At 41.3% G+C, this 20029-nt stretch overlaps 1 pseudogene; it reads left to right on the forward strand.

The window, feature by feature from the left end:
* Positions 1 to 14123: 14123 nt before the first annotated feature.
* LOC130842368 (RNA-binding protein with serine-rich domain 1-like) lies at positions 14124 to 15134 on the forward strand (annotated as a pseudogene).
* The last annotated feature ends 4895 nt before the right edge of the window (positions 15135 to 20029 follow it).

Genomic DNA, 20029 nt, shown 5'->3' on the forward strand with positions numbered 1-20029 from the left:
TAGGCAGGAAACCTAAGAGAAGGAAAAGACCTACAAAAACAAACCCAAAACAATTAACAAAATGGTAATAGGAACATACATGTCAATAATTACCTTAAATGTAAATGGATTAAATGCTCCAACCAAAAGACACAGAATGGCTGAATGGATACAAACACAAGACCCTTATATATGCTGCCTACAAGAAACCCACTTCAGACCTAGACACACATACAGACTGAAAGTAACGAGATGGAAAAAGATATTCATGCAAATGGAAGTCAAAAGGAAGCTGGAGTAGCAATAATCATATCAGAAAAATTAGACTATAAAGACTATTACAAGAGACAAGGAAGGACACTACATAATGATCAAGGGATCAATCCAAAAAGAAGATACAACAATTGTAAATATCTATGCACCCAACATAGGAGCACCTGAATACATAAGGCAAATGCTAACAGCCATAAAAGGGGAAATTGACAGTAACACAGTAATAGTAGGAGACTTTAACACCCCACTTACACCAACGGACAAATCATCTAAACAGAAAATGTTTCAAATGACACATTAGACCATCTCGACTTAATTGATATTTATAGGACATTCCACCCAAAAACGACAGAATACACTTTCTTCTCAAGTGCACACGGAACATTCTCCAGCATAGATCACATCTTGGGTCACAAGTCAAGCCTCGGTAAATTGAAAAAAACTGAAATTGTATCAAGCATTTCTCCGACCACAATGCCATGAGACTGGATATCAATTACAGGAAAAAAAAACTGTGAAAAAATACAATCAGATGGAGGCTAAACAATATGCTATTAAACAACCAAGAAATCACTGAAGAAATCAAAGAGGAATTCAAAAAATACCTAGAAACAAATGACAATGAAAACACAACAATCCAAAACCTCTGGGACACAGCAAAAGCAGTTCTAAGAGGGAAGTTTATAGCCATACAATCCTACCACAAGAAACAAGAAAAATCACGAATAAACAATCTAACCTTACACCTAAAACAACTAGAGAAAGAAGAAGAACAACAACAACAACAAACACCCAAAATGAGCCAAAGGAAAGAAATCATAAAAATTAGATCAGAAATAAATGAAAAGAAAATGAAGGAAACAATAAATAGCAAAGATCAATAAAATTAAAAGCTGGTTCTATGAGAAGATAAAGCAAATTGATAAACCATTAGCCACACTCATCAGGAAAAGCAGGGAGAAGATGCAAATCAACAGAATTAGAAATGAAAAAGAAGAAGAAACACTGACACCACAGAAATACAAAAGGTCATGAGAGACTACTACAAGCAGCTACATGCCAATAAATTGGATAACCTGGAAGAAATGGAAAATTTCTTAGAAAAGTGCAATCTTCCAAGCCTGAATCAGGAACAAATAGAAAATATGAACAGACCAATCACAAGCACTGAAATTGAGACTGTGGTTAAAAATCTCCCAACAAACAAAAGTATAGGGCCTGATGGCTTCACAGGCGAATTCTATCAAACATTTAGAGAAGACTGAACACCTACCCTTCTCAAACTCTTCCAAAATAGAGCTGAAGGAGGAAAACTCCCAAACTCATTCCACGAGGCCACCAACACCCTGATACCAAAATCAGACAAAGATGTCCCCCAAAAAGAGAATTACAGGCCAATATCACTGATGAACATAGACGCAAATATCCTCAACAAAATACTAGCAAACAGAATCCAACAGCACATTAGAAGAATCATACACCGTGATCAAGTGGGATTTATCCCTGGAAAGCAATGATTCTTCAATATACGCAAATCAATGTGATACACCATATTGACAAATTGAAGGATAAAAACCATAGGATCACCTCAACAGATGCAGAAAAAGCTTTTAACAAAATTCAAAATCTATTTATGATAAAAACTCTCTAAAAAGTGGGCATAGAAGGAAGTTACCTCAACATAGTAAAAGCCATATATGACAATCCAACAGGCAACATCATTCTAAATGGTGAAAACTCAAAGCATTCCCTCTAAGAACAGGTACAAGACAAGGGTGCCCTCTCTCACCACTATTGTTCAACAAAGTTTTGGAAGTTATAGCCACAGCAATCAGAGAAGAAAACAAAATAAGAGGAACCAAATTGGAAAAGAGGAAGTAAAATTTTTGCTCTTTGCCGATGACATGCTATTATACATAGAAAATCCTAAAGAAGGTACCAGAAAACTGCTAGCACTAATCCATGAATTTAGTAAAGTAGCACAATACAAAATTAATGCACAGAAGTCTCCTGCATTCCTATATACTAACAATGAAAGATCAGAAAGAGAAATTAAGGAAACATTCCCATTTACCATTGCAACAAAACAATAAAATAACTAGGTATAAACCTACCTAAAGATGCCAAAGTCATATATGCAGAAAACTATAAGACACTGAAGAAAGAAATCAAAGATGATACAAACAGATGGAGGGACATACCATATTCTTGGATTGGAAGAATCAACATTATGAAAATGACTATACTACCCACAGCAATTTACAGATTCAATGCAATCCCTATCAAATTACCAATGGAATTTTTCACAGAACTAGAACAAGAAAATGTACGATTTGTATGGAAATGCAAAACAACCTGAATAGCCAAAGCAATCTTGAGAAGGAAAGATGGAGCAGGAAGAATCAGGCTCCCAGAGTTCAAACTACACTACAAGACTACAGTGATCAAGACAGTATGGTGCTGGCACAAAAAAAAGAAATATAGATCAACGGAACACCATAGAGAACCCAGAGACAAATCCACACACATATGGGCACCTTATCATGGACAAAGCAGGCAAGAATATACAATGGAAAAAAGACAGCCTCTTCAAAAAGTGGCACTGGGAAAATTGGACAGCTACATGGAAAAGAATGAAATTAGAACACTTTCTAACACCATACACAAAAATAAACTCAAAATGGATTAAAGACCTAAATGTAAGGCCAGACACTCTAAAACTCTGAGAAGATAACATAGGCAGAACACCCTATGGCATATATCAAAGCAAGATCCTTTTTGACCCACCTCCTAGAATCATGGAAATAAAATCAAGAATAAACAAATGGGACCTCATGAAACTTAAAAGCTTTTGCACAGCGAAAGAAGTCATAAACAAGACAAGACGACAACCCTCAGAATGGGAGAAGATGTTTGCTAATGAAGCAACGGACAAAGGATTAATCTCCAAAATATACAAGCAGCTTATGCAGCTTAATATCAAAAAAGCAATTAACCCAATCAAGAAATGGGCCAAAGACCTAAACAGACATTTCTCCAAAGAAGACATGCAGATGGCCAACAAACACATGAAAAGATGCTCAACATCACTAATCATTAGAGAAATGCAAGTCAAAGCCACAATGAGGGTATCACCTCACACAAGTCAGAACGGCTATCATCAAAAAAATCTAGAAACATTAAATGCTGGAGAGGGTGCGGAGAAAAGGGAACCCTCTTGTGCTCTCAGTGGGAAGGTAAACGGGTACAGCCACTATGGAAAACAGTATGGAGGCTCCTTAAAAAACTAAAAATAGAACTACCATATGACCCAGCAATCCCACTCCAGGGCATATACCCTGAGAAAACCATAACCCAAAAAGAAACATGTACCAAAATGTTCATTGCTGCACTATTTACAATAGCTAGGATATGGAAGCAACCTAAGTGCCCATCAACTGATGAATGGATAAAGAAGATGTGGCTCATATATACAATGGAATATTACTCAGCCATAAAAAGGAATGAAATTGAGTTATTTGTAGTGAGGTGGGTGGACCTAGTGTCTGTCATAGAGAACAAAGTAAGCCAGAAAGAGAAAAAGAAAAATGGTATGCTAACATATATATGGAATCTAAAAAAAATGATACTGATGAACCCTTTGACAAAGCAAGAATAAAGATGCAGCTATAGAGAATGCACTTGAGGACATGGGGTGGGGGTCGAAGGGGAAGCTGGGACGAAGTGAGAGAGTAGCATTGACATACATACACTACCAATTGTAAAACAGATAGCTAGTGGAAAGCTACTGCATAACACAGGGAGATCAACTCCATGATGGGGTGATCACTCAGAGGGCTGGGATAGGGAGGGTGTGAGGGAGTCGTGGGAGGGAGGGGATATGGGGATATATGTATAAACACAGCTGATTCACTTTGTTGTACAGCAAAAACTGGTACAACAGTGTAAAGCAATTATATTCCAATAAAGAGCTTTAAAAAAAAACGGAAATAAGGCAGAGAAAGACAAATACTCTATGATCTCACTTATATGTAGAATCTAAACAAACAACAGCAAAAACCAAGGTCACAGATAACAGATTGGTGGTTGCCAGAGGGGCAGGGGCGAAAATGGGTGAGGGGAGTCAAAAGGTACAAACCTCCATTTACAAAATAAATAAGTCATGTGGATGTAAAGTACAGAATGGCAAGTATAGTCAATTATACTGTATTGTATATTTGCCAGTTGCTAAGAGAGCAGATCTTAAAATTCTCATCATAAGAAAAAAAAAAGTAACAATGTGCCATAATGAATGTTAACTAGACTTATTGTGGTGATCATTTTATAATATGAACAAATATTGAATCACGTTGTACACCTGAAACTAAGGTAATGTTATGTGTCATTTACGTCTCAATTAAAAAATTAATAGATAAATAAAAAGAAATATTTGATCCAGCAGAAAAAATGGTTACGATTATAAACTTTATGTTATTTTTTTTACCACGATTTTCAAAACTGTATATTACAGTGTGATTACTCAGAAGGAAATATTAAGGAACGGTCATGTTTCAATATGTAAATATACACATAAAGAAGTCAATGTAAAGGAACACACGAGAATGTCAACTGTGTTTATAAGCAGGTGTTTGGAATGCACAATAGTTATACTTTCATGTCCAAGTTTTACTTGTATAAAAGGCTGGGTCGGGGTTTTGCTGGGTAGTTGGAGGGAAGCACTATTACTACTGACTCATTACATAGCATAATAGAAACAATTATTGATAATCAGATCCACCTGTCTTCTCTTGGATTCTTAAACTACATCACTTTGGAAAATTCATTGAACTTCTGATCTCAAATTACTTATTACTTCAAAAATCAGGGATTAGAGCTAACCACCACCTCAATCAAGATATAAAGCACAGGGACATCCCTGGTGGCACAGTGGTTAAGAAGCTGCCTGCCAATGCAGGGGACACGGGTTCGAGCCCTGGTCCAGGAGGATCCCACATGCCTCAGAGCAGCTAAACCCATGTGCCACAACTACTGAGCCGGTGCTCTAGAGCCCTCGAGCCACAACTACTTAGCCCATGTGCCCGAACTACCGAGCCCGTGTGCCACAGCTACAGAAGCCCACACACCCAGAAGCCTGTGCTCCACAACAAGAGAAGCCACTGCAATGAAGAGTAGCCCCTGCTCACTGCAACTAGGGAAAGCCCGCACAGCAACAAAGACTTCGTGCAGCCAATAAATAAATTTAAAATAAAAGATATAAAGCATAGACCACACTCGAAATGGTTCCCAGTTAAGGCTTTCATCTCCCAGCTCCATATAAACCTTCACCTGCTCACAGTCTCTATATATTAGTTTCGCCCTCTGTAGAATTTCTTGTAAGTGGAATCATACATACTGTACACCTTTGTGTCTGGCTTTTTAACTTCAGAAATAATGTTTTTGAGAGCCATTTATGTTCCTGCCTTTTTTATTGCTGAATAATATCCCATTGTATGGGTTGTAGTTCTCAACCTTGTTTACACTGCAGACCCACTTTGGGAGATTGAGAATATTACCAGCACCAAGCTACACCCACAGTAATTAGAGCAGAATTGGCCTGAGACCCAGGCACCCACATTTTCCAAATTCTCCACATGACTGCAGTCTGCAACCACAGTTGAAAGCCACTGCATTAAAGTATCAGCTTTTGGTTGATGCTTGCCAGAGATCCTAGGAATGGATGCCACCTCATCTTGCTGGCTTTCGTCTCTGTTGTTTTATGGACCTAGTGATTCCTCTAGCCTAGATCAGAGATTGGCAAACTACAGCCCATGGGCCAAACCTGGCCTGTGGCCTGTTTTTCTAGGGCCTGCAAGCTAAGAATGGTTTTCACATATCTGAATGGTTAAAAAAATAATATCTCTTGACATGTGAAAAATATTTGAAATCCACATGTCAATGTCCACACACAAAGTTTTATTGGAACATAGCCATACTTTTCTCTGGAGGCTTCCACTCTACAACAGCAGAGTTGAGGAGTTACAAGAGACAAAATGGCCCACAAAGCCTCAAATAGTTGTCATCTGGCCCTTTCCAGGAAAAGTTTGTTGAACTCTGGCTTAGATCAAGTGTCCTTACAGCAAATCCAGAGCAACTGTGCTAAATGGCTGACGGTCCCTTTGGCTAAGCCTGCGAAGAAGATTTACTGCAGCTACTTGCGACTTCGCGGTAGGGTCCTTCCTCAGTAGTCCAGTCATTCATGGCGTTCTGGGTCAAGTGTGGTAACTGAGTAAAGGACTACCACTCGCCATCAAGATAGCTCAAGTCACCAGATCTAGAGCTTGATTTACTTATTTTTATGTCCTCCTATTTTATTATAAATACTTCTTTACATTTTATTTATTTTTACACTGATCAAATGCAACTTTAGAGTGTGTTCAGATATTTCAAAACCCAAGGGATCTGTTGATAAATTAGCCACGTTCAGAGGTTGCTGTATGTCCAACCAATGCGACTACCCTTCCTGCCTTGCTGCTTATTAAGGTAAACAGCACTCACCTTGAGGCAGGAGGTTAAGAGCTCCTACTGGGCCTGCAACTCCAGGATCCCAACGTCCCCATTGAACTGAGGGGATCTCCCATCTCACCTGTGGCCTACCCAAGTCAGCAATCAGAACACTTTGAAGATCAAGATGCCCTCCGCGCTAATGGGTTTCTCCACGCTGTGGGGAAAGGAGTGTCCTCTGAGTCCCTAACAGCAGCTGCTTGGTCCACCAACGCACTGACTTCAAAGGCATTTCAATTCAAGTGAATGCAGGTGGTAACTCTTGAAACCGAGTACCCTAAAACTGAGTTCCCTTGCCAAGTTTATGATTAACTTCTGCTCTAAAACAATATTCCCTCACTTGTCCCACTCCTGATCCCCCCAGGATTGAGGAATATCAAAGAAAAGGGGGGACTGAAACTGAACAGGACCCTGCAGGGCCCTCCTGGGTACAAAAGCCCCTCTGTGTCCCCCATTTCTTGTTTGTAGAAAAAGCCTTTGACCTCCTAGGCTTTCCCTGAGTTCCAAAGAACAGACCCAAGGAGTTACTAATTAGGGAAGGGACGGAATACAGAAACAAAGGAAGTGCAGTCAAGAAACAATTGCGCAGTGATAGAGTCCAGTCCTAGTTCCTCCTCAAGGGATAACAATTTGAAATATATCTTTGAGTCGTTATGCAGGAACTAAGACCCCCTGTCCAGGTAGAGGATGGTGACCACAAGCACACAGAGCCCAGACTGGTTGGAACCAGAAGGTTGATGATTAAGATTCCTGAAACACTACCCTGTTATCTCACCACCAACCAATCAGAAGAAAGTCAGGCGCCCTGTAGCCCTCATCCCAAATGTTGACTTTAAAACCCTTCCCTGAAAGTCAGCAGGGAGTTTGAGTCTTTTGAGCACAAGCAGCCAGTTCTCCTTGCTTGGCACCCTGAAAATAAACACTGTACTTTCCTCCACCAACAACTCAGTGTCAGCACACGGGCTTTGCTGCATGGCAGGCGAGTGGACCCAAGTTCTGTTCAGTAACACATTGGCAACTCTTTCACAATCGTGTGCATGGAACACTAATATTTCATCCTCTGTCATCAATAGGATCCTTACTGTCTTCAGATCCACTTAGGCCAGATAACCTATCTGAGATCCCCACTTCCTTCAGGGCCCTTTGCTTGCAACCAATTTTGGCGTCAAGTACTCTATTAATCAACGTTCCCACTTACTTATGCCAGGTATTCATTCTAGCTATTTTATACAAATAAGACATTTTTAATAAAACATATCACATAGCTTACAAACATTCTGTGAGGGCCAGAAAAGTGGGCTGCACAGCCAGGGGAAGCCCCCTCACGCTATGGGACTCTTATAGCTGAAACACTACTGCTGCCTACAAGCTAACCAACATGTATGACAGAGACGGAATTCCAGGCACTCTGCTGTGGCTGCCCATAAAAACCAGGGACCTCTCCCATCATATGTAGCTGATCCTGCATGTGCCTCCCAAAGTACTCACTTCTACCTCCAAGTTTCACTATGGTGCGTATGCTTGATACATAGATATCTTGTTTGGGACTCTAGATAAAAGGGGCGTCTAGAAACATACACACACACACTAACACAGGTCTCCATTCTTGTTATTAGCTTTCCAGTCTCTACAGTACAAGAAAACATGCAAGAGTGTTTGTGAGTGATGGATTAGTTGCCAAGTGAGCCAGCTTGTGGTATATTCCACAGGACCAATTTTGTTGCTACTGCAAGTGGTATATTCACAAGGAAAATATTATTTTCTATTTGGTGCATTTATTTTGTGTATATTAGTCTTACATCCAATAAACTGGTTAATCACTATTATTACAATTTTCCATAGATACTCATGAGTTTTATATGAAGTCAATTACAGTCACAGTTCTGTTTCTTTTCACTTTTACACATGTATTAATTAATGTATATATGTATGTATGTATTTTGGCTTCCTGCAGTGCCTAGGAGTGTCAGTAAGATGTTGAACAGAAGTGATTAAAATGGAATGCTATTAATCTCTCACTATTATATATGGGGTTTCTTGTAGTTTTTTTTAAAGTACCCACTATCACTTTAAAGATATATCTTTGTATTCCAAGTTAACTGAGAGTTATTTTTGTTGCTGTTTAAACTTGATTGGTGGTTGAATTTTATTGCATGCATTTCTTTTCTGGAATCTTTATGATAATCATCCTTTTCTTGCTCCTTTATCTTACTGATGTACTGAATTACATTTTGAATATTCTAATGTTAAACCAACATTGCAAGTTTGGCATAAATACAACTTTGCCCTGCAATATCACCTGTTTTAGCCATTGCAGGAATAAGTTAGCCATTATCTTATGTCCATTTTTTGCATTTTTATAAGCAATGAAGAGTGACCAGTAATTTTGCCTTCTCATGCATTCGTTGTCAAGAATAAGCTTAATATTAATATTTTCTGTTTCCTCAATATACAGTTAATTTCTCTAGAACTTACCCATTTAATATTAATTTTCAAATTATCAACATCTTTTTGATAATATTATCTTTTAAATTTTTAGTGTAAGTACATGCAAGACACCTTTTTCAAAAGTGGCTTATCTGTGCCTTCTAATTTTCTGGACCCACAGTGCCAAAGATTTCCTAATTTTTTTTTTATATTTTGAAAGCACCAACATCTAGCAATTTTATTCAACTCTTCCATATCTGTTATCAATCTCATTAACTTTTACTCTTATTTTTATTATTTTTTCTTGATGATATGGAAATGCATGAGATTCTTTTCATTAAGTATATGACAAATCCACAGTCTTTTCATCTACCATCATGTTTTCTTTTATAATTGTTATTCTCGAACAGCGTGGATATCCAAATACCCAATACATTTAATTACTTGGAAGAGACCTGTGGCTTACCAATGCAGGGGATTTAGTCAAATCCACTGTTGGAATATCAGATGGCAAATGGAGGTGGAATTGCAGCATTGAAGGAAAGGAATTTCTGTGATAAAGTACATGTGAACTTCATTTAAGAGGATAGCATACAATATAGAAAGGAGTAGGAACAGAAAGAGAATGGACTTTGAAATCATATATCCAGAATGTGCTCTGTCACTTACTGCCCCTGTGATTTTAGGCAAGTACTTAATCTCTCTGAGCCTCAACTGCATCCTGTGGTAATGCTGTTTGCCACGTGTTTCCATCTGTCCCTGTTCCAGGGACCTGGCAGAGCTGCACTTCTTGACCTCCTTTGCTTGGGCAGGGCTGTGTAAGTGACTGGTTCTGGCTAATGGATTGTGGGTGACGTGTGTTATTTCTGGGCCAGAACATACGGTTGTTGGTTTGAGACCCTCCAGGGTCCTCTTCTCCTCAGGCACAGTGACTGACAACTTTCTAGATGATGGCTGCTTTATCAGTTTGGGTCTCCAAGTCATTCCAATAAGAATCGCTCAGATCCCCAAGGTCCACCATCCTGTGATGGGCATGCACCTGCCACGGACGCGGAGTGGGAGTGAGGAAAAGCCAAGGAGATATGGGGATGGTCTATTATCACAGCATAATCTGGCCTCTCCTGATTCTTGTACCTTATCTGTAAATTAAAATAACATCCTCTCGGGATTTTTCTGGGGATTAAATGAGATAACTTGTATGACAAGGTTAACATGGTGCTTGACACATAATAACTTAAAACATGGCAGCGATAATTATTAAATAATAACAGTAGTTTTGAAAACGGGTGAAAAATGGTACAAAATGAGATATTTCATCCGCGCATCCTTACGGGTAAGTTGTATCATCTTTTCAAGGGTAGGGCATTTTATTTTATTCATAAGACTTCCTAATGACTAGCACTTATGCACTTATTTCTTGCCATCATGAGATATCAGGAACATAAATTGAGATTATATGTAAAGAATGAAAAAGTGGAAAGATTAAGCAAAAGAATGACTAATGACATAAGATAAAGTGAGTTAGCAACACCTAGTTTCTTCATGAGAAGAACAGATTAAAATTATTAGCAAACATACATTGTTCTTAGTAAACAAAGATGCAAGGTATTAAGGTGGCAGAAGAGATTTAGTTTGAACAGGCTTTCCCAAAATGTTTTCTGAGGAACACTAGTACTTCAAATGGTCTGTGAAAAAGTGTTCCATTCCCATATAAATTGAGGAAACTGCCTGCTACAGACTGAATGTTTGTGTTCCAACCGAATCTCCAAGGTGATGGTATTTGGAGGTGATGAGGTCATGAGGGAGGCGCTCTCATGAATGGGATTAGTGCCCTTATAATAGAGAATCCAGAGAGCTCCCTTGCCCTTTCTGCCATGTGAGGATGCAGCGTGAAGATAGCACTTTATGAACCAGGAAGCAGGCTCTCCCCAGACACTGAACCTGCTGGTGCTTTGATTTTGGACTTCACAAACTCACTCCACAATTGTGAAAAATAACTTTCTGTTGTTTATAAGCCACCCAGTCCATGGTGTTCTGCTGTAGCAGCCTGAACAAAACTAAGACACTACCCTTCCCTTTGAGGTTCAAGTTGCATATTAGCATATTATCTTAAAAAATATGACAATATAGAAATCCTTTTACCTTCATTTCTGTATGTCCCATATTTCTCAAATGGATGGACACATTTTTGTTGTTGCTGTCTCTCAGACATAGTGCCTTGTAGAACAGACCTGAAAGTCCTGAAATGGGAGAAAAAATGGCTATTATATAATAAAAAACTATCACCCCTTTAACACATCTCTCAAATAATATTTAAATCTCTCACAAATGTAAACACACCTTCTATTTGCTGAATTTTATTCAGGTACCATCTACATCATTTTTATGATATGCATCATCTATAATTTTACTAAATATGTTTTTCTTAGATAAATTCACTATTGTTTTCACATGAAGGGAAGGGGGGAGTTTTCAAGCAGTCTAATAAGCAATGGTTAGAAAATCAGGAGGAGGATCAGAAGCTACCAGTGTCCACGTGGACTAATTTCAGCCATTTAGAGATTCCAAGCAGAGAAACGATTATGGCACCCCACCCCCCACACACTTTGATAAACTACTGATCAGCAAAGCAAACACAATAATCAAATGCTGAATCTTCACATGATGGCTGCTTTCACATTATTATCAAAAAAATACAAAATTCTTTTAAAAAAGTCTTTCTCCTCTCCTCTCTCTATAGAACCAATTAAGAGACAGAAATTACGATCAGATTTGAAATCATCTATACAAACTGGCATCTAGGAGTTCTCTGGTGTCCTTAACAGCAAACGTGGTCACAGGAGGGCACAGGACGCCATCGCATGGCAGACAGCGATTATGGAAGGGAGATAAGCAAGGGTAGGGCTTTAATGTGGGGGTGGGGAAGGGAAAGGGGAAGGCAGGGGTCCCCCCAATTTCCCGAGCCCAGCCGCTGAGAGAAGTCCATGAACTCCTCCCCCCGCCCTCCCGCCAAGGCTGGGTAAACCTCTAGTACCGGCGGGCGCCCCTCCTACCCGCCTACCGGCTCCCGTGGCAGCAGATAAAAGTGGGTGGAAAGGTTGGGATCCGAGCCAGAGTCTCATCAAAGTTCCCCCTGAGCCAGGATACTGACCTTAACTGTAAAGGTCTTCTTCACCTATCCGTCTGACTCCTCAGAAGGCTGAGGGGAACTGCAGCTCAGGAGGCTCACCACACGCTTAGAGGGCGCACCCTGGGTCGCGATTATAGGGCGTCACACGACGGCGGGAATCCACGTACCGCGCAGCCGCCGTGGAGCCCCACCCAACGTCCAGGGGCGTGGCTAGCGGGGGCCACAAAATAGAAAGAGCCAAGTGACCTCAGGGTTCAGGAGCCCTCAGTCCTCATGCGACTGAGAGAACTGACCCTCAAGAGACCACAGCATGTCACCTGACCATAGAATATACACGACCAACAGCCACTGGATAGGTGCCGTGTTCACACGACCGCAAGCGCTTTGCCTGCCACGTGGTGGTAGGAGCCACATCACCACTGGTGCAGGGATCTGAAGATTTTGGTAGCCGACGATCTTCACGAGGTAGAGATGGCTGAGCCTGATATGTGACCAAGGGGGAAATGTGACCATCGCATCCATATGGCTCTCTGATGCAAGTTCCCTTTGTGACTTGGGAGGCTGAGGCTACCACATGCCAGTAGCTAGTAAGGGCCACATGACAGGATGAATCCACACGATGGGCAGGGTTTAGGAGTCTGCCATGCTCTAGTGACTTGAAAAGCTGGATCTACCACATGATCGTAGTGGCAGTAGATCCAGAGAGACTACATGAGCTCAAGGTTTGAGAGCTCATGGTGCTGACCTGGCCAGTAGGTCTGGGCCTGCCGCATAGTGTCCACGTGATGGCAGCATCCATGGGACCATAGCCTTAGGAACCCAGGATGCTCACAAGCTGGAGCAGCTTCCTGCCAGTACGGTAGTGATGGTAGGGTTCTCCCGGCTGCGTGTTTCAGGAGACTGTTCTCATCATGAGATCTGGAGATCTGAGAGTGCCCACATTCCTGGGCTGGGCATTGATGGTGGTGCCTCTGGGTGATCTTTTCTCAGCGCACAAGCTTGGGCTTCACCTGCCCCAGCCCCCTTTTAATGTGCTAATGCGCTTCTTTAATGTGCTAGCTTTGTTTTTTGTTTTTCCTAATAATACATGAAATTTAATACGTTTAACACATAGCAATGAACTCGGTCCTCCCTACAACCATAACCATTGCCATGTTTTAGGGACTACTTCAAAAACGTACGCAATGGGTACAGGTAAGTTGTTGACAATTTAATGCAAGTCTAAGAGAAATTAATGACAACCCAATAAGTGTGTTTTAGTTGTTAGAGAAAAAAGATGTATATAATGATTACTATGTGTCAAGCACTTTAAAACTTTGTCATTGAATAGTGACAATTCTGTACACTAGGCACTATTATTATTATTGTAGTTTTCACTGATGAAAAAGCATAGGCACAGACATGTGAAGTCACTTGCCTAAGAAGTAGCTGAATTTATAGGTGCCAAGCCAGGGTTTACTCCTAGGCACTCTGGCTCCAGACTTTGTGTTTTGATCACCCACAAGATTCTCCAAAGAAAATTAAGAGTAATTCAGCCATTTTTAGCCCATGAGTATCAGCAAAGACCCAATGCAACCAATAAAAATTGAATAAATAGAGAGCAGCGCCGGCCTCAGGGGCTGAGGAGAACGGGAGGAGGTTGTGGCGGCAGGAAGATGCTGCACTTTGGTGTAAATTGCAATGGATTAGGGATCGTTTCTCAGACTCAAGTTAGAAGCGAGAGTTCAGATAAGTGAGGCCGCCATTGCTGCTTTGAACACCTCAGCAGGGGAGAATGGATTTATCAGGAGTGAAAAAGAAAAGCTTGCTAGGAGTCAAAGAAAATAATAAAAAGTTCAGCACTAGGGCTCCTTCTCCTACCAAACGCAAAGACCGCTCTGATGAGAAGTCCAAGGATCGCTCTAAAGATAAAGGGTCCACCAAGGAGTCAAGCGAGAAGGATCGTGGCAGGGATAAAATTCGAAAGAGACGCAGCGCTTCCAGTGGCAGCAGCAGCACCAGGTCTCGGTCCAGCTCTACTTCCAGCTCAGGCTCCAGCACCAGCACAGGCTCCAGCAGCGGCTCCAGCTCGTCATCAGCATCGAGCCGCTCAGGAAGTTCCAGCACATCCCGGAGCTCCAGCTCCAGCAGTTCCTCTGGGTCTCCAAGTCCTTCTCGGCGCAGACATGACAACCGGCGGCGTTCCCGCTCCAAATCCAAACCACCCAAAAGAGATGAAAAGGAAAGGAAAAGGCGGAGCCCTTCCCATAAACCCACCAAAGCGCATATTGGGAGGCTCACCAGGAATGTGACCAAGGATCACATCATGGAAATATTCTCCACCTACGGGAAATTTAAAATGATTGACATGTCTGTAGAAAGGATGCACCCTCATCTGTCTGAAGGCTACGCATATGTGGAGTTTGAGAATCCAGCTGAGGCTGAGAAGGCATTGAAGCACATGGATGGAGGACAAATCGATGGCCAGGAGATCACTGCCACTGCTGTGTTGGCCCCCTGGCCTCGGCCACCCCCAGGTGATTCAGCCCTCCCAGGAGAATGCTGCCACCGCCTCCCATGTGGCGCAGGTCACCCCCACAGATAAGGAGAAGGTCATGTTCCCCGCGGCGCAGGTCCCCTATGCGCTGGCGATCCCACTCACCTGGCCGCTGCCGCCACAGGAGCCGCTCCAGCTCCAACTCCTCCCGATAAGCAGGGCCACCGAAGTCTGCCCTGTGACTTGTGTCCCATCCAGCTCAATTTTGTCAATTTTCTAGCCGAAGGAGGATCGGTGGGAAAGAAATCTCTCACTCAGGGGCAGGCTTCAAAGGTGAAGGCAGCAATTACGATGTTTCCCCTGGCAGCAGAGTTCTGGCTTCATGAGTGTTGTTGGCTTGGGGTCGTGCTTATAAAGATGCCCTCCAGTTTTCTGGCTAGAAAGCTTCCACGTTTCTAGCTCCTGAGGGTCAGTTTAATGGAAAAGTCAACAGGGATGAGCAGGGGGCTTCAAGTGGAGGTACAGACCCAGCCTGAGAGCACATTTTCCCATTCCACACATGACCTGGGGCCCATCTGGTGGCCTGGTTGTGCCCTCACCTCTTGGCCTACCAAGTCCTACAGGAAAAGGTGTGCTTTAACTGCCATTCCTGTTAGCCTGGCCCTGCTCCCCTGCTTGAGTCCTCTTCTGACCTCTAGGGCCAAATACGCAAACTGGTTCTTTTCCCATGTACGCAGTGTGTACGTACATACACACACACACACACACACACTTTTCCCATGCACGCAGTGTGTACATACACACACACACACACACATACATACACATGTCTCCCTTTCTCTCTGAAATTGGTGAGTTGAGAACCAGCCCTGCCAGGTCATCACAGAACCCCCCCAACGTCTTGGTATTCATGGTGGTCTTGCAGGTTACCTTGGCAATGTGTACATTGCTTTTTTGGCTTTTATTGTACAGTCAGTACTATACATTTTCTGTTTTGCTTTGTAACTTTGTAGCATTTCAGATAATATTGTGTTTGTACTTTGTTGTGTAGAGTAAAGAACTGTGTTGAATAAAGCTAGAATTAGAGTGCAAAAAAAATTTAAATAAATAAATAAATAAATAAATAAATAGATTTATATAAAAAGGAGAATGATTCAGTCTTTCTTATTCAGACTAACTGGAAAGCCATCCTCAGGTACTAAAGAGTCGAGATCTTAGAGGACATCTTTAAAATGCCATTTAAATAATTTCAAAAACTACCAGTAATTAGAACTATTGAAAGTTGAAGCCAGTTAAGGCCCTCAGATTCATTTTTTTTAAGAACTTTTATTGAGATACACTTAACAGACAATAAACTGCATGTATTTAGAGTGTACAATTTGGTATTTTTTTTCTTATTAGTAATGTATATATGGCAATCCCAATCTCCCAATTCATTCCCCCCCAACCCTCCCTGCTGTCCCCACTTGGTGTCCATATGTTTGTTCTCTACATCTGTGTCTCTATTTCTACCTTGCTAGCCGGTTGATTTGTACCATTTTTCTATATTCCACATATATATGCCAAAATTTGCCTCCCTCTACCTTCTATTCAGTTGAGGATATACCTATGAAGCTAAGTGCTATTAATTTACTTGTCTGAATACTGACTTCAATAACTTGCCTTAGATCATGTGTGTGTGTGTGTATACATATATATATGCATATTAGTCTTTCAAACCAAGCATGTAATAAAAATCCCAACATTGTTTTCACATGTAAGATCTTTTTTTGCCCCCACCACATAATATCTTTTTTTTTCTTTTTTTTTTTTATTCTTTTTTTTGGGGGGGGGGGGTACACCAGGCTCAATCATCTGTTTCCATACACACATCCCCGTACTCCCTCCCTTCCCCGACCCCCCACCTCGAGTCCCCCCCACCCTCCCTGCCCCAGTCCTCCAAGGCATCTTCCATCCTCGAGTTGGACTCCCTTTGTTATACAACAACTTCCCACTGACTATTTTACAGTTGGTAGTATATATATGTCTGTGCTACTCTCTCACTTCGTCTCAGTTTCCCCTTCACCCCCCGCCCCCTCCCATACCTCGAGTTCTCCAGTCCATTCTCTGTATCTGCATCCTTATTCTTGTCACTGAGTTCATCAGTACCCACATAATATCTTAAAAACTGTTTCCTCAAACATGTTTTTGTATTGTCTTCCATAGCCAAATGCAGATTTAATATTTATACTATTATATTTCATCTTGCTAGATTTAGCACTCAACTCCAGAAGTGGAGATCATTTTGGGTCCCTGTATATATATTTAAATATTTTGACATACTCTTACCTCTAAGTGCTCAGAGACAGAAGCTGGAAGCAAAGCAAATGTGCCAAAGTCCGATCCAGGTCCTTGTCCCCAGCTTCAAACAGGAAATAATGCTTTCTGGTTCACAGAAAATTTATTTTCTGGTGGGGTTAAGATAAAGTTCATTTTTGGCAAAAAAAGTTTTTGTCCTAAAATTTTTCAAGACCATTTACTAGATCAAGTCACTGATAACTTCCCCAAGAATGCAGTCAACACCACACCCTTATCCCTTCCCTAACTTGCCACATCACCAATTTAAATGATTTACTCAGTATTGACTAAAATTTTAATTTTTAATGTGTACAGCTAATTTTAATGAATAATTGATACATTTATTTTGGAAAGATCATAGTAATTTGGTATCTTAGTGAATATTCTTATGATATATAGTTTGAATTTCCACCACCCAGCTTTAAACGCAATATGGACTTCTGCAAAAGAATTTTCCAACTCTAAAAATGGTTATAATTCAGTTGAACTAGTCTTGCACTTATTGTAGAAAAAATGCGACCTTTTTATATATTCAGAAAAGAAAATTTTTGTGGCTAATTGACACTCTTATTCGCTCTACTCTGGTTCTTCTTTCCCCCTCCTTTCCCCATTACACCAGATGTGCTTTTTAAAAAGAGGGGAAGGAAAAGATGGCAGCGAAGTAGAGGGACGTGGAGTGCATCCCTCTCCACAGATGCATTGGGAATGCACCAAAAGATGCAATAAATCCCACAGAGAACCAACTGAACACCAGCAGACAACCTTGGACACCAGAAAGGACCGCAAGGATCCCGACATAACCGGTAGGGAGGCATCTACAACAGCTCAAAGAGGGTGAAGCTGCTGAGCTGTGGCAGATGGGAGGGAGTGAGAAACACACGAAGGGTCTGCACCACAGCTCAGCGTTCCTAGACTAAGATGTCGATTCACAGCTGAACAGATGATCCAGGAGTGGGAGCCTGGGAACTGGGGGGCTGCTTCAGGCTGAGAAAAATTGTTGCCAGTAAGGTGACGGACCGAGAGGACAGGAGGGAAGAGGTCCACGACGAAGAGAACCTGCCCCTCAGAGCTGCCCGGCCATGCTGGCAGCTGGATGCTGCAGGCTCACGGGCGGTGGTGAGGAGCCGCGGGCATCACCTCTCTCTCTCTCTTTTGGTGCCTGCAACAGGGAGTGGAGGGACCCCTGTGGGCCACTTAAGGCATGACTGAACTTCAGATGATTGAACTTGGTGTACCTCAGAAACTGGTACAAGAATGTAAAGCAATTATATTCCAATAAAAAAAAAGTGGAGTTAGATGGGCCCCAAATTAACTTTTCTTCCAGAAGACTGTTGGTATAATATTATAGGTGTTACAATATAACTTCCCCTCCTTTTATTTTATTTCTTTTAATCAATTTATTTTTTTGAGGTACACCAAGTTCAATCATCTGTATTTATACACATATCCCCGTATTCCCTCCCCCCCTCGACTCCCCCCCACTCTCCCTGACCCAGTCCTCTAAGGCATCATCCATCCTCGAGTTGAACTCCCTTTGTTATACAGCAACTTCTCACTGGCTATCTATTTTACAGTTGGTAGTAAATATATGTCTATGCCACTCTTTCACTTCGTCTCAGCTTCCCCTTCACCCCTTAACCCCCCAAACCTCGAGTTCTCCAGTCCATTCTCTGCATCTGCGTCCCTGTTCTTGTCTTGTCACTGAGTTCATCAGTACCATTTTTAGATTCCGTATATGTGAGTTACCAAACAATATTTGTCTTTCTCTTTCTGACTTACTTCACTCTGGATGACAGACTCTAGGTCTATCCACCTCATTACATATAGCTCCATCTCAACCCTTTTTAAAGCTGAGTAATATTCCATTGTATATATATGCCACATCTTTATCCATTCATTTGCTGATGGACATTTAGGTTGCTACCATGTCCTGGCTATTGTAAATAGTGCTGCAATAAACATTATGGTACATGTTTCTTTGGGGATTATGGTTTTCTCTGGGTATATGCCCAGGAATGGGATTACTGGATCATATGGTAGTTCTATTTGTAGTTTTTTAAGGAACCTCCAAACTGTTTTCCATAGTGGCTGTACGAATTTACATTCCCACCAACAGTGCAGGAGAGTTCCCTTTTCTCCACACCCTCTCCAACATTTGTTGTTTCCAGATTTTGTGATGATGGCCATTCTGATCGGTGTGAGGTGATACCTCATTGTGGCTTTGACTTGCATTTCTCTGATGATGGGTGATGTTGAGCATCTTTTCAAGTGTATGTTGGCCATCTGTATGTCTTCTTTGGAGAAATGTCTATTTAGGTCTTCTGCCCATTTGTGGATTGGGTTATTTGCTTCTTTGGTATTAAGCTTCATGAGCTGCTTGTATATTTTGGAGGTTAATCCTTTGTCCGTTGTTTCATTGGCAACTATTTTTTCCCATACTGAGGGTTGCCTTTTAGTCTTGTTTATGGTTTCTTTCACTGTGCAAAAGCTTTTAAGTTTCATGAGGTCCCATTTGTTTATTCTTGATTTCATTTCCATGATTCTAGAAGGTGGGTCAAAAAGGATCTTGCTTTGATGGATGTCATAGAGGGTTCTGCCTATGTTTTCCTCTAGGAGTTTGACAGTGTCTGGCCTTACATTGAGGTCTTTAATCCATTTGGAGTTTATTTTTGTGTATGGTGTTAGGAAGTGGTCTAATTTCATTCTTTTACATGTAGCTGTCCAATGTTCCCAGCACCACTTATTGAAGAGGCTGTCTTTTTTCCATTGTATAATCGTGCCTCCTTTGTCAAAGATAAGGTGCCCATATGTGTTTGGGCTTACCTCTGAGTTCTCTATTCTATTCCATTGATCTTCCTTTCTATTTT

Source organism: Hippopotamus amphibius, chromosome X (genome assembly GCF_030028045.1).
Source record: "Hippopotamus amphibius kiboko isolate mHipAmp2 chromosome X, mHipAmp2.hap2, whole genome shotgun sequence".
Lineage (NCBI taxonomy): Eukaryota > Metazoa > Chordata > Mammalia > Artiodactyla > Hippopotamidae > Hippopotamus > Hippopotamus amphibius.